The 15,392-nt window shown below is 34.5% G+C and overlaps 1 protein-coding gene across 21 annotated transcripts in view; it reads right to left on the bottom strand.

Moving 5' to 3' along the window:
• BAZ2B (bromodomain adjacent to zinc finger domain 2B) overlaps positions 1-15,392 on the bottom strand; it is a 381,759-nt gene that overhangs the window by 177,358 nt on the left and 189,009 nt on the right. Inside the window, exon 1 of one of the 21 annotated variants that reach the window (XM_028113097.2) lies at positions 11,472-11,926. The exons of the other annotated variants lie outside the window; for them this stretch is intronic. The gene's annotated coding sequence lies outside the window, so the exon portion shown is untranslated. Of the gene's footprint in view, positions 1-11,471; positions 11,927-15,392 lie in introns of those variants that run through there. 21 annotated transcript variants of the gene reach the window in all.

Genomic DNA, 15,392 nt, shown 5'->3' with positions numbered 1-15,392 from the left:
TCTTGAGATCCAGCCCCGTATCAGGGCTCCCTGCTCAGTGGGGAGTCTGCTTCTCTCTCTCTCCCTCTGCCCCTCCCCCCTGCTCATGCACCCTCCTTCTCCCCCTCTCTTATTCTCTATCTCAAAGAAAATCTTTTTTTTTAAATTTTATTTATTTATTTGTTTGTTTGTTTATTTATTTATTTGAGAGAGCGAGAATGAAAGACGGAGAGAAAGCACATGAGAGGGGGGAGGGTCAGAGGGAGAAGCAGACTCCCTGCTGAGCAGGGAGCCCGATGCGGGACTCGATCCCGGGACTCCAGGATCATGACCTGAGCCGAAGGCAGTTGCTTAACCAACTGAGCCACCCAGGTGCCCTCAAAGAAAATCTTAAAAAAAAAAACCCAAAACTTAAAACTTTGAAAAAGTGAGGTTCAAAAGGGACCATACTTCCCTCAAAGGAAAGCAGAGATATTTTGAAATAGAAATAATAGCAAGATACCCTTGATTTCTACTATGGATGATTACATGGCCTAAAAATACATTCCAATCACTAGTTTCAGCAGATACCTTGAAATGAAAGTTGATTTTTTTACCCTCTTTAAATTTTTTTAATTTTTATTTTATTGTCATAAGAATACTTAATATGAAATCCACCTTTTTTTTTTTTTTTTAAATTAAGGAGGCTCCACGCCCAACATGGGCCTTGAACTCATGACCCTGAGATCAAGAGTCACCTGCTCTACAGACAGGCCAACCAGGCACTCCTGAAATCTGCATTCTTCACAAATTTTTTAAGTGTATACTACATTACTGTTGACTATCAGTATGATGCTGTAGAGCCGATCTCTATAGCTTATTGACCTCGCTTAACTGAAACTTTATGCCCATTGATTAGTAGCTCCCCATTTCTTCTTCCTGCCACTTCCTGGAAACAACCATTCCACTCTTTGGTTCTATAAATTTGACTATTTTAGATACCTTATTTAAATGGGATCATGCAGCATTTGTCTGTGACTTACTTCATTTAGCATAATGTTCTCAAGTTTCATCTATGTTGTCTTATACATCAGAATTTTCTTCTTTTTAAGGCTGAACCATATTCCATTATATTCATATAATTATTTTCTTTATCCATTCATCTGTTGATGAACATTTAGGATATTTCCACATCTTGGTTATTGTGAATAGTGTCGAATGAACCATAGGAGCAGTAATATGTCTTCAAGACCCTGATTTGAATTCTTTTGGATAAATACCCAGAAGTGGGATTGCTAGAGCATATGGTAATTCTATTTTTAATTTCTTGAGGAACCTCTATACTATTTTCCATAGTGGCTGCATCATTTTACATTCCTACAGTGTGCAAGTGTTCCAAATTCCTCACATCTTAGAGAACACTTGTCTTTTATTTTTTTCATAATAGCCATCCTGAAAGGTGTGGAGTGATATCTTTTTGTGGATTTGATTTGCATTTCTCTGATTAGTGGTGCTGGGCATCTTTTCATAAAGTGTTGGCTGTTTGCATGTCTTGTTTGGAGTAATGTCTGTTCAAGTCCTTCGTCCATTTTTAAATCAGGTTATTAGTTACTAGTTTTTTACTATTGAATTGTAAGAGTTCCTTATACAGTTGACTTTTGAAAAACATGGGAGTTAGGGGCACTGACCCCCCTGCAGCCAAAAATCTGTGTATAACTTTTTACTCCCCAAAAACTTAACTACTAATAGCATACTGTTGACCAAAAGCTTTATCAATAATATAGTTGATAAACATTTTGTATATGTATAATATACTGTAGTCTTAAAGCAAGAGAAAAGAAAATATTAGGAAGAAGACATACATTTACAATGCTGCACTGCATTTAATGAAAAAAAATCCATGTGTAAATGGACCCATACACTTCAAACCTATGTTGTTCAAGGGTCAGCTATATATTTTAAAGATTAACTTGTCATCACATATGTGGTTTACAAGTATTTTCTCCCATTCCATATATTGCCTTTTCACTCTGCTGTTTCCTTTGCTGTCCAGAAGATTCTTAGCTATATGTACTCCTACTCCTTTTTGTTTTTGTTGCCTATGCTTTTGGTGACATATCTGTAATAACCATTGCCAAGATCAATGTTATGAAGTTTTTCCTAAGTTTTATTCTGGGAGTTTTACAACCTGAGGTCTTACATTTAAGTCTTTAATCCATTTTGGTTGATTTTTGTGTATAGTGTAATATCAGGTCCCTATATAGAATATAGGGTCCAATTTCATTCTTTTGCATACGGATATGCAGTTTTCCCATTACCACTTACTGAACAGACTAGCTTTGCCTTATTGTGTTCTCTTAGCAACCTCTTCAAAGATCAGTTGACTATATATGCATGGATTTATTTCTGGGCTCTCTATTCTGTTTCACTGGTCTATATGTTTGTCTTTATTCCAGTACTGTACTGTTTTGATTACTGTAGCTTTATCCATTCACCTGATATTTTGAAATCAGGAAGTGTGATGCCTCCAGCTTTGTTCTTCTTTCTACAGATTGATTTGGCTCTCTGTGATCTTAATGAATTTAATTCATTCATATGAATTTTAGAATTGTTTTTTTCAATTTCTGTAAAAAATGCCATTGAGATTTTGATAGCAATTACACTGAATCTAAAGACCACTTTGAATACTATGGACATTTTAACAATATTGCCTTCTAATCCTCCTCTTTAAATTTTCTGCTTCACTTAGTTTTTGATCCTTTTAAATTCTTTACTTTCTTATCAGCTTAGCAATGTCACATTTAAAATATTTTATCTAATTATTTAATTTTCAGTAGCTTATTCAAAGTATTTAAATCAACCACAACTCTATGTTCAAGTATTATCTTTTTGGTTTTAACCAAGTGGAAACTTTTTTCCTCAAAAGCTTTCTCCAAGTTTAACCTTTGTTGATGACTTAGAGACCCCATAATCTCATTCTCAGTTCCTACTTATGTGTGGAAAGACTCTGTAAGCGGGGTGGGGCGGGAGAGAATCTCACGCAGACTCCCTGCTGCGCCTAGAGCCCACCCTGGGGCTTGATTTCATGACCCTGAGATCATGACCTGAGCCAAAGTCAAGCGTTGGACACTTAACCAACTGCGCCATCCAGGTGCAAGCACCTTTGATGAGAAATTTAAAGGAAGCTTCTGATTAGTCTTCCTTCTATTTCCAGAAATTACTTCTCTGATGTACTAAACAGTATTCTTATTAAGGTGACCAATTATAACTGTTATTACTATTTCCATATTTGAATCCACAAGTGTAATTAATTATTGTTTATGTGCTTGTTATATTATATATCCTTCCTAGGGATGTTTGTAATTAGGTCAAAAAGTTTCCCTATTCTAATATTGCTTCCCATTTCCTGGGTTATATGACCTTATCCAGCCAGTGAAATAAGGCTGTCTTTTGGCTTAAAGGTGCATTGTGTTTATTTTCCAGTTAGATAGAAGAATGATTTTACTTTACAATGTGAAAAAGGACACTAAAAAAAAATCTGAACATTGGGCAGAATTACACTAAAGTTACACTAATTACTTGTGGAAATGGCCATACTTATCCTTTCACAATAGATTCTTCGGAATGGAGAAACAGAAATTTAATGACCATATTCTATAAAACATTACAGCAAAATTGGAATTACATGCAACCAGAAGGCCTATTTTATTAAAATTAACTTTAAGAGGGGCTTTTTACACATACATGTTTCCTTTTTCTCTTTTCCTTTTAAGAAAAGTATATGTGGGGCAACTGGGTGGCTCAGTCCATTAAGCATTTGCCTTCAGCTCAGGTCATGATCTCAGGGTCCTGGGATCGAGCCCCACATTGAGCTCCCTGCTCAGCCGGAAGTCTGCTTCTCCCTCTCCCTCTGCAGCTCCCCCTGCTTGTGTTCTCTCACTCTCTCTCTCACAAATAAATCTTAAAAAAAAAAAAAAAAGTACGTTATGTGCTGAAGCCAGTATTCATTCAGTGTAACCTTTTACATACTCTATAATATAACAGAGTAAAAGTTAATGCTTGATGTGGTCAGTGTGGAAAACAGATTGGCAGTTCCTCAAAAAGCTACACATAAAATTACCACTTGACCTAGCAATTTCACTCCAAGGCACCTACATACACTGAAAAGAATTGAAAGCACTGTCTTGAACAGATAGCTGTACATTTAAAAATCCATCAAGAGATGAATGGATGAATGTGATATATACATACCTACATATATTTGTCATATTTGTGATAGATAGATAATGGCATATTACTGAGCCCTAAAGAGCAATGAAGTTCCAATACGTGCTATAACATAGACGAAACTTGAAAACATTATACTAAGTGAAATAAACCTGACACAAAAGGACAATTATTATATGATTTCACTTACAGAAAATATCTAGAATAGACAAACTGATGGGGACAGAAAGTAGATTCAAGTTTACCAGGGGCTGGGGAAAGGGAGGGAATGGAGAATTAGTGCTTATCATTAGAGTGTTTCTGTTTGGGGTGATGAAAAGTTATAGAAATAGAGAGTGGTGACTGTTGCACAACATTGTAAATGTAATTAATGCCAATGAATGGTTAAAATAAAGGGGTGCCTGGGTGGCTCAGTCAGTTAAGCAACCACTCTTGATTTCCGCTCAGGTCATGATCTCAGGGTTGTAAGATTAAGTCCTGCGTAGAGCTCTGAGCTCAGCAGGGAGTCTGCTTGAGATTCTCTTCCTCCTCTTGCCCCTCCCCCTGCTCATGCCCTGGCACGTGCTCTCTCTCTCAAATAATCTTTTTAAAAAAATAGTTAAGGGGTGCCTTCGTGGCTCAGTCAGTTAAGCATCTGCCTTCAGCTCAGATCATGATCCCATTGGGCTCCCTGCTCAGTGGGGAGCCTGCTTCTTCCTCTCCCCCTCCCCCTGCTTCTGCTCTCTTTCTCAAATAAATCTTTAAACATAAAAAATAAAAAAAAAGTAGTTAAAATGGCAACTTTTATGTTACATACGTTTCCACAACTTAAAAAACTTAATAATGTGGAACACATTGGATTATATACTTTAAATGGGTGAATTATAAATTGTAGGGTGTGAAATATGTCAATAAACACATTATGAAAGTTAATATTTTAAGTCTTTCTTCAAAGCTTGAAGTTCAGATCTCTTTTCTTTTTTTCCAGCCTTCCCTGGTCATCCTAGTGACCCTTCTCGTACTCTCAAATCATAATATTTTACTTGTTTATATTACTCAGCATGCTATTAACCTTATCCTCTTTTTGTCATCACTAGTGTTTTTTAATTACTGTTACACATTTAATATTTGATTATGCTTTGTTGATAAAGCAAGATTAGTTGCTCATATTATCAAATCAAGATCCATATTTAATATTTGTTTGTATTTTGTTTACCAAACAAGATTAGTAGTAGCTCAAATTGTCTAAAGAGGACCCAGTAGCTCTCTGCCATTTTCAAATCTTCAAAAAATAATTCAATATTACACTTGCACAAATACATAGAGTAAAAACTTCAGTAACAAATGTTAAGAGAAAGCAGTCTCAAAAAATAATCAGAATACTCATTCCCTGGGCATGCCACAATTAATCAAGGATGTAATAGATTTAGTTAAGTATAATTATTAAAAATAGGCAGTAGGATACTTTTACCAGAACAATTTCTGACTGACCATTTTTCTTTTTCCCCAAATGAATTAAAGACACTGTCCAAGCAAAAAATAAAACAGGCGAAGAATATACAAACATTTGGCATATATACTAGTATTTTTTATTCCTAAGTAGATACGTTTCAGATATACTTACTTCTAATCCTAAACAGAATTAACTAAAATAGGGCATCTGGGTGGCTCAGTTGGTTAAGCGACTGCCTTTGGCTCAGGTCATGATCCTGCAGTCCCAGGATCGAGTCCCGCATCGGGCTCCCTGCTCAGCAGGGAGTCTGCTTCTCCCTCTGACCCTCTTCCCTCTCTCGTGCTCTCTATCTCTCATTCTCTCTCTCTAATAAATAAAATCTTTAAAAAAAAAAGAATTAACTAAAATACGAGATTATATAAATAATAAAATTACAACAGCCATCCAAAATTTTATTTAATGAAAAATCCCATTTAATAATTATAGTGGTCTTAAATTATACATAAGTATTTGGGGCATAAAATAAAAGAAAAGGAAAACTTTAGAAAAAAGAAATAGAAAAATAAATATGTATTTTTTTCGTTCCTTTGAAAAAATAGCCTAAAAAATTGAGAAATGTATAAAATAGTGTACTTGGAATAAAGCCATATAGTTATAGAACAGAAATATAAAGACTAGGTAAATTTCCTACTTATGTCCTTAGTATATGCTTAAAAACCTGTTAGGCTTATAGGCTATTTTAATCCACAGTGGAGTTTTGTTTTGTTTTTTTAATTGGTACTTTTAAAAATGTGCAAAATGCAGGGCACCTGGGTGGCTCAGTTGCTTAAGCCTCTGCCTTTGGCTCAGGTCATGATCCCAGCGTTCTGGGATCGAGCCCCGCATCAGGCTCCGTGCTCAGCAGGGAGCCTGCTTCTCCCTCTCCCTCTGCCTGCCTGCCTGTCTGCCTACTTGTGATCTGTCTCTCTCTCTCTGTCAAATAAATAAATAAAATTTTAAAAAAAATTAAAATGTGCAAAATGCTTTTGTTAAAATATTTCTTTCCTGCAGGATGTCTGAATGACCTTCTCTTAAGTATGTTTTTAAAAACGTATCATACATTATATAAATTATATTTTGATCTAAAGGCAAATGTGTAAGTTTTAAAGTGCAGCATCATTACCTCAAAAGTAAATCTGTTTCAATGAACAACTATGTTTCTATTCCCTACTGAAGTAGAACGACTTATATTCACTTTTACAGTGAAAATATCCACTGACATCTCAGAGAAGATTGCTTTTCTAGTTAGAAACACAGCTGACTAGAAATGTATCAAATTTATTTATCAAATTCACTTCCCTAGAAAATAGCCAATAAAGGGAAAGAAACAAAAATGGGTTTCCATCAGATAAATACATGAGTTAAACTCAATCTTTATTAAAAAATCCTCATGCCCTTAATCTCTGAGGTTTTATAATTTCCACATGACTCAAACAAGCTTGGATTGTGATTCCCAAGGTCACAGGGATAAAGATGATGATGATGGCAGCTGTAATTTTCTAAACACGTATTAAGCACTAGGCATGGGGATAGGGCTAAGAGTGGAGGGACAGTCTGTAATAGGTAACTGTACTGAAAGTTGTGCAGACATTCAAAAAAACCCCAACAAACAGCTTAACTCTATGATGGAGAATCTATAAGCCTTATGTCCCGAGGGTATCACTATGTTACAATAAGGATAACAAAAAAAGACAACTCCCTGAGACCTTAAACAGAAGTTTAAAGTTTTACAAAGTTTAATATATCATATACTTTTAAAATAATGAGCATAGGCAACAGAATCTAAAGATTTAGATTTGAATACAGACCCATCACTTAATATATCAATGACCTCAGGCAATTTTAATCTCCATCAGAACCAATTTTTCCAAGTGTAAAATGGGAATCATGTTTATGTTATGGCACTATGGTGAGAATCAACATTTGTAAATGCACCCAGTACAACTCAAACTCATTAATATAATAGACACTGAAATATTCTGGAAATTAAACTATCTAGAATAAATTGTTCTTTGAAATAAGCAATTTTATTAATTTTAAAAATACTATAACTTTTCAGATGTTTAGATGTTACTCTGTAGTTTGTAAATATGTAAAGCAGAAAATGCTAAGATTCATTTAAGTGTATAAAGAATGCTCTTGAATCTCATCATAAGGCACCTCTTTGACCAGGTAAGTCAAATTCATTTTTCAGCCTCAATTTAGATGGTATCTCCTCTGGAAAGCCTTCTCACAATCTCCACTTGCATATCTACTAGACACTTAAAAATCTACCACATCCAAAAACCAAAGTCCTGATTGCCCATTTCTATCCCGAAGTTGCTCCATCTAAATACCTTCCCTATCTTACAGCCAATGGCAAAACCATCCTCCCCAGTTTCTCAGCCAAAACCTTAGAGTCATTTTGTCTTCTCTCTCTCTCATATCCCACATCCAATCCACCAAAAGACTTTTTTGGTTGTACCTTAAAAACCTCAGAATTTGACTGCTATCAAACTTCAGTCACTTAGATTACTCTATGAGCCTTCTAACTAGTGGTCAATGTCTCCCTATATAGTCTATTCTCAACACAGCAAAACTGCAGTGATCCTTTAAAAGTACAAGCCAGGGGTACCTGGGTGGCTCAGTTGGTTAAGCGTCTGCCTTTAGCTCAGATCATGATCTCGGGGCCCTGGGGTTGAGCCCCCCATTGGCTCCCTGCTCAGCGGGAAGTCTGACTGTTTCCCTCTCTCTGCCCCTCCCCCTGCTCTTTCTCTCTCTCAAATAAATAAAATCTTTAAAAAAAATTAAAAGAAAAAATGAAGTACAAGCCAGATTTACTGATAGCCCTGCAATGGCTCCCTGAACTCACTACAGAGTTCTGTGAAGCCCTACATGATCTGACTCTTCCATCAATTACCTCTGTCAATACCTTCTCTACCCTCCCTTCTCCCTCACTCTGCTCTAATCACACGGTCCACTACTCTGAACACTCTGAGCCCCTGCCTCAAGTCCTCTGCCTGGAAGTCTCTTCCCAAAGAATTCCACATAGCTGACCAATTCCTTGGTCTTTGCTCAAATATCACCTTTCCTATAAATCCTTCCTCAACCTCTGCAACCCATCACCACCATAGCCTTCTTATTCTGCTCTACTTTTTCTATCTTCCATAAAACTTGCCAACTTCAAATGTGTTATATACTTTATCATGCTTATTGTTTATCTGCATCCCCACTATACATTCCATAAGAGTAGAGAGCTTTGAAAAGTTTTATTTACTGATATATCCCATGTACCCAAAATAGCACCAAAAATGCAAATAAAAATGTGAATAAAAGAATACATTAGATACTTCCTGTGTTGCCTTTAGCATCCTGCACTGACCACTATTATATCAGTTATCAACTGTACTAAACAGCCTGTTAATTTTCTGTCTTTTCAACTAAACTGTAAATTTCTTGAAACAAGGAATTTTATTTTACTTTCCATTAGTAGCGCTGGTACTTCCTTACAGTGCCTGACACCTAGTAAGTACTCGGCATTATTTAATAAATTGATGAAAAAAATAAAACTATCTACATCAAGGTGTAAGCATCTTTATTATCCCTAAAATATAAACACAAAGCTTAAAGGCATGACATTGAAGACTGAGTTCTGGATTTTGGATTCTGTTAGTGTGTTTGGTCTGGGTCTGGCACTTATAAGAACACTGCTGAAATTATTTAAGTTCCCTACAATCATTTCCTTATCAGTAAAAACAGAGGAGTAATGATGGTATCTGAATCTCATGTGATTATCACAAATATAAAATGCAGGTAATAGTGATTCAGAATGTGTCACTCTAGCATATTGACTATTTTGAGTTAAAGGCACTTGAAAAACAGCTAATATAAGGAAAACATTCTGACCTTCCTTCTTTTGCTTAAAAGCAAAAAATGTAATTCCTCTATGAAAGATGTCCTCCTATATCAGAAGGAAAGCAACATTCTTATCGTCAAGGACAAAAAGTTGAGACTGAGATAATTCTACACAGACTTTGTTAAAAATAATTCTCTCCCTTTAGCCTCTGCACATAGTCACATATTCCACAACTGCCTCTCTTTGTTCAACTTAATATAAAACAAGTAGGTTTTGCCATTTCTTTGGGTGTTCATTTCTTATGCAGACTCCTATGTCACACAAAACTTCTTTAAATAAATTAGTATGCTTTTCTCCTGTTGATCTACATTTTTTAATTTAATTCTCAGGCCCAGCCCCAAAGAACTGTAAAAGGGTAAAGGTAAAAGTTTGCATCTCAGACAAGAGAATTAGGCCCAGTGATTGTTATATATTAAGCAGTCAATAATTGACATCTATTATTTGTTACTACAAATTATTTTTTTGTTATTACAAATTAAATAGTCCTACTTCAATAACTTGATTAAACTATTCACTAAACATAGTCTTTAGAATCTCCTAAAAAGCACCAATGGTTTATATTAAAAATTGTTACCTAAAATAATTTTGATAAGCATTTTGCAAAAGAAGGTACATTAACTCTCTCAATAAAAGCAAAATTATACTTCTATTATTCCCAGAATATTTTTAAATATTTCTGGATGTTAGGTTCTAAAACTATCTTTGGTAACTTCCTTCAATGTTTAATAATTTCATAATGTCTTCTTTTACATGGCCAGGATACCTAATACTAGAGTTTAAAAATCAAACATCTTACTATTTAGATGAACTACACTTACAGGCCTTTAATATATATACACACATTCTTCCCTCTGCTCTGAATCATCTTATTTCCAGAAATAAGACTTTTGAGAAAAAGATTTAAGTACATTTGTGACTCTTTACTAAATCACCTCCAAGCTTTTCACTTTTCATTTCAGTCATATATCCAACAATAAGTATCTTTTGCTAATGTTATATTAAGAACTGAGCAAAACTAACAATTCTGTCCAAATTAAAAAGCCAATTACATAGTGTTTATTTTAAACCCTGTTTTCTCTTATTTTATAATGAAAATAATTTTTCTATTGTTTTACAATTGAAATAATTTTTCTATTATTTCCCTGTCTACTGTGACTCCTAAATGTTTTCCTACTTTATCTCCAGAATCAGTTCTCCATTTTATAAAATACTTGTGAAAACTATTTTCTTTATAGTTTATACTAACATAAAGAAATAAACATACAGATTTTACTTAACACTCATATGGACAGTAGACAAGAAAACTGAGGTAAAGCAGTTTAAATGATTGTCCCAAGACCACAGATGGAGTGACTGCCAGCTTTAGGATTAAAACTAAGAAGCTCATTATTTCCTTCTTATATTCCGAGTACTTAATACTGTTTTTACATCACAAGGATCTCTTAACAGATTTAAGAACAATAATTTGATAATTAAAACAATTATCAACAATAATTATGACAAACGTAAATAGATTTGTGAAATTTATTAAACAAAACCAAAATTACTTTATCCAAATATTCCCTGAAAAAATTAATCTGATTTACCGCATAAGTTATTTTTTTAAATTTTCCTTAGAGTGCCAAGAAAGTGACAGTTTAATATAATTTATCATTTCAGTGTCTTTTTTAAAAGCCAATTTCTTTAACCAAAATCTACAATGAGTATATGCGATGGTTGCTACCAAACAGAAATACTTTGCATTAAAAGAAATTCTCCAAACTTAAAACAGTAGTTTCTACTCTAATTGTAAACTTAAACTTCAGGATATATTTAGAACAGAATTATCTATGAAAAGACAATGATAAAAAGTAAAGAAAACACCAAATACTATTGCATTTACAAGAGAAAAAGACATACAGTATAACATTAACAGCTTACTGTGGAGAGTGGGTTTAATCAGGAAGTAGCCATTATCCTTTCGATTCAGAGCAGTGACAGCACTCCAAAACAACAAGCCGTGATATTTTTCAGTTAAAAGGAATGAAAGAATACCTACTATTGTGTCCTAGCTTGGCTGACCCCAAAGGTCACCACATGTCTTTTATCAAAAGCTATCATGAAAACATAATCCAAGTAAGCATTTACAATGCTCTATTTGTTGAAACACCTAAAATCTACCTAACACAACCTCTCTCTCTCAGTTACTCACAAAACATGGCTGTCTTATTCAGAGATTAGCAATTATTGTAATGAGATACTGTCGGAGAGGGTCAAATAGTACTTCCTGCAGTTTACACATCTTGATTTCCTGGTAAACAAACTGAAAGGCAGGTGGAGCACTTAGATCACCAGTAAACGTGAATGCTCACGTGACAAAACTAAGCCAGGTAAGGTTGATGTCTCAAGTAATCGTTCTTTTCTTCATTTTATTAACGTCAAAACAGACAATAAAGAGTTCTTTCTTCCCCTTTTTAAGGAGGGTTTATTCCTGACATGCATAGGCACACAGTTTATAGTAAGGAATGCTTGAAAAACGAATCTGTTTAAGTAGGTTTTAAAAATTACTTCTGGCAAGTAAATTGTAAAAAACGAGGCAATGATATTAAGATATTAAAAAAACAACTAAGAATAACTGTTCTAAAACCTGCTAAATATAAGGAAAAGTGTTTAAATTTCAACTGCTTCAGGAAAGTAGATAAAAGAAGTTTCTGAGTTATAAAGGCCAAAATTAAATTTTAGTCAAAGTATAAGCCTATTTTTATCAGAGCAAGCTCCTGCAAAAATTTGCTTTATAATTTATGTGGCAGTCTTCGAAAAAAACAATCTCAGTTATATGAATCGAAAAGTTTACAAAACTTGAAGCTATTCCCAGCATCCTTTAAAATTTATATTTCAAAAAGAAAATAAAACTGAACATATTTACTTGTGAGCATCTTTTAAAAAATATTGTTAATTTGAAGACTAAATTTTCTTATCCTTAGTTTTTTCCCCCAAATTGCTGTTTTTTCCCTCTCTAAAATTTGTAGTATAGTTGAATGAGAGTTTGTTTAAATTAACTAAAGGTATAAAACAAACACACACAGTCAAAATGATAAACTAATTCACTACTTTAAAAATATTTAGGATATTTTTTCTTAATCTACAAAACTGAATTTATCTTAATTCTATATGTACTAAGGCCATGTATCTATGTCTTATTAGGAACATAACATGCTTTAATTTTAAATCAAAGAGCTTTTAATGACCTACAATATAATCATATCAAGGCATTAAATTTCATTACTTAAATCATATTTACTCTATTTGTGAAATAAAATTCTAATGTACTGAAATGGAAAACAAAACAAAGTGACAATTAAATTAATAATAACAAAAAGAACACCCAAGTAGAGAAAACTGTGCCAAGAGAACAGAATCTCAGAATAGGTCTCATTACAAACACTATGTGTCATTTAAAAGGAGTATGTATTCAATATTAAACATTAACAAAAGTCTCTAGTCACCATCTTTACTACAATGACATGAAATAGCAAATTTTTAGAAAACTATGACTACGGAGTTCCAGTTCCAGTTCAGTTCCAGCTGAATTTCTTGGTCAAATGAAATAATTCAAATATTCTATAGTTACTTGGAATGCAAAACAAAGCCCTTATTTCCTTTATAGAAAATTTAAAATAGGGGCACCTGGGTGGCTCAGTCGTTAAGCGGCTGCCTTCTGCTCAGGTCATGATCCCAGGGTCCTGGGATGGAGCCCCACACTGCATCGGGCTCCCTGCTCAGCGGGGAGCCTGCTTCTCCCTCTGCCTGCCGCTCCCTCTGCTTGTGTTCTCTGTCAAATAAATAAAATCTTCAAAAAAAATTTTTTTAAATATAATTCGTACTAAATATGTAGCTTTGACTGTGATTCATATACTAAAAAAACCCTAAATTTTAAATGAGAAAATTATTATTTCAGTTATTTCAAAGATCCATGACTATCTTAGTTTCCTATAATATGTCAAATTTAGAGAATAATGGAATAAAAATATAAAGGTAAAGAAAATAAATCTGAAATTTTGTTTCATTCAAGGTGGCTTTTATCAACAATCAGCAAGTCTTGGTATTAATTTATAATTCAGCTGAAAGGGCAGGGACAAAAACCAGGGTAATATATATGGTACCCTGTGAGTTAGAAAAAGACCCCCTCTGAGGTCGCATATGAGAAAAAGACACCTTTTCTTCCCCTAGGATGTGTTTCAGCCCTACTTCTTCTCTCGTCAGGAACTCTTGTACTGGGCACACCCGGCACTATGACCTATACCTGGTAGCTCTGTACTGGCAAAAAGCTTCAGAAGGGATTCCCCTGCCGCTGGCAAGTCTAAGAAACCACAGAGGAGATTAGTCATCCATGACTTAAGAAATTCATACAAAAAGGAGAGAGGGGGCAGGGGAGGGGACACAAGGAGGAAAGGTTCCTGCTTTTATTGCTTGTCTCCGGCTGGCAATAAATAAGCTTCACATGGTTATTTATAGCCCATTTTATTCCAAAATAATTTAATGTGACTTAGAGAAATATGAATAGCAGAACAGATGCTTTCAAAATATAAATTAATATGAATAAAGAGAAACTAAGGGAAGGAAGAAAGATGAAACACTAGGTAAACTTGAAACACAGAAACATCTATCATAAGGCAGTGTCTTAGATGTAAATGGTTCAGCTCTGAGCTTCCTAGCAATAAGAGTGAAGTGGGAAACAAGACCAAATTACAAAATTTTAGGAGCGCCTGGATGGCTCAGTCGGTTAAGCGTCCGCCTTCGGCTCAGGTCATGATCCCAGGGTTCTGGGATTGAGCCCCTTGTCGGGCTCCCTGCTCCGTGGAGAGCCTCCTTCTCCCTCTGCCTCTGCCCCAACCCACCACTCCCCGACCCTGCTTGTGCTCTTTCTCTTGCTCACTCTTGCTCTATCTCAAATAAATAAAAATCTTAAAAAAAAAAAAGAAATCACAAAATTTTAATTCTCTGTAAGATGTATTACAAGCAAGCACCAAAGCTTTTCCTAGTACTCAGAATTGGGAGAAATTTCTTTTATACTTTTCAATAATGTAACACTGGACAATGCAATAATTTTTTCAACAGCATCTTTACAGAAATTAAATAACAAATTTCATATGAAAATTTCTTTTAACACTTCCTCAGCACAAGCTGGGGTCATAACTAATGAAAAGTTACCCAGAAAATAAGCCATCTTGCTAGGAGAGCTTCTGTAATTTATTTAATCTGGGTTTTTAAACAAACAGTAACAATCCCCAGGATCTCTTGTTAAATTCACAGTCCACTTTCATATTCCAAATTCATACTTCATTTTCTAAATTCAGGTTCTTCTGCTGGATGAGTAAGTAAAAATGGGCATGCAAGCTATAACTGTGGTTCCAGAGCAGATGAAAGAGAAGACACTGGTAGTTAGGGAAGTCTAGACACTTCAAAGGGAACTTCTCTTTTTTACTTAAAACAATTCCTCTCTTCTTTGTTAGACTTTCTATAATCCTGCTCGATCCAACAACCTGAAACCCGATCTATGATGACTTTTATTACTCTTCAGTTTGGTATTTCTAACTATGGTAAAAAAAAAAAAATCTGACTTAAGGTTTCTAGATTCCTATGTTTTCATTCAGTCTGCACCAATTTGGATTCATTTTAGAGTATGAATCTTTGCATAGTTTTATAGCATTTGCTTTTTATGTTATTGGTGGGGGGAAAAGAGAGTTGCAAAATTACTATAAATAGACTCATTTTATTATACAAGAAAAACAAGGTTGGCAATGGTAGCATCTCAATATACCATATATGCAGACTGAATACTACTACTAAAATTTAACAATG

The sequence above is a fragment of the Eumetopias jubatus genome, unplaced genomic scaffold, assembly GCF_037043125.1.
Source record: "Eumetopias jubatus isolate StellerSeaLion01/CBP00866 unplaced genomic scaffold, mEumJub1_p1.0 scaffold_3, whole genome shotgun sequence".
In the NCBI taxonomy this organism is placed as follows: Eukaryota; Metazoa; Chordata; class Mammalia; order Carnivora; family Otariidae; genus Eumetopias; species Eumetopias jubatus.
This window is presented reverse-complemented; position numbering and strand designations above follow the sequence as displayed.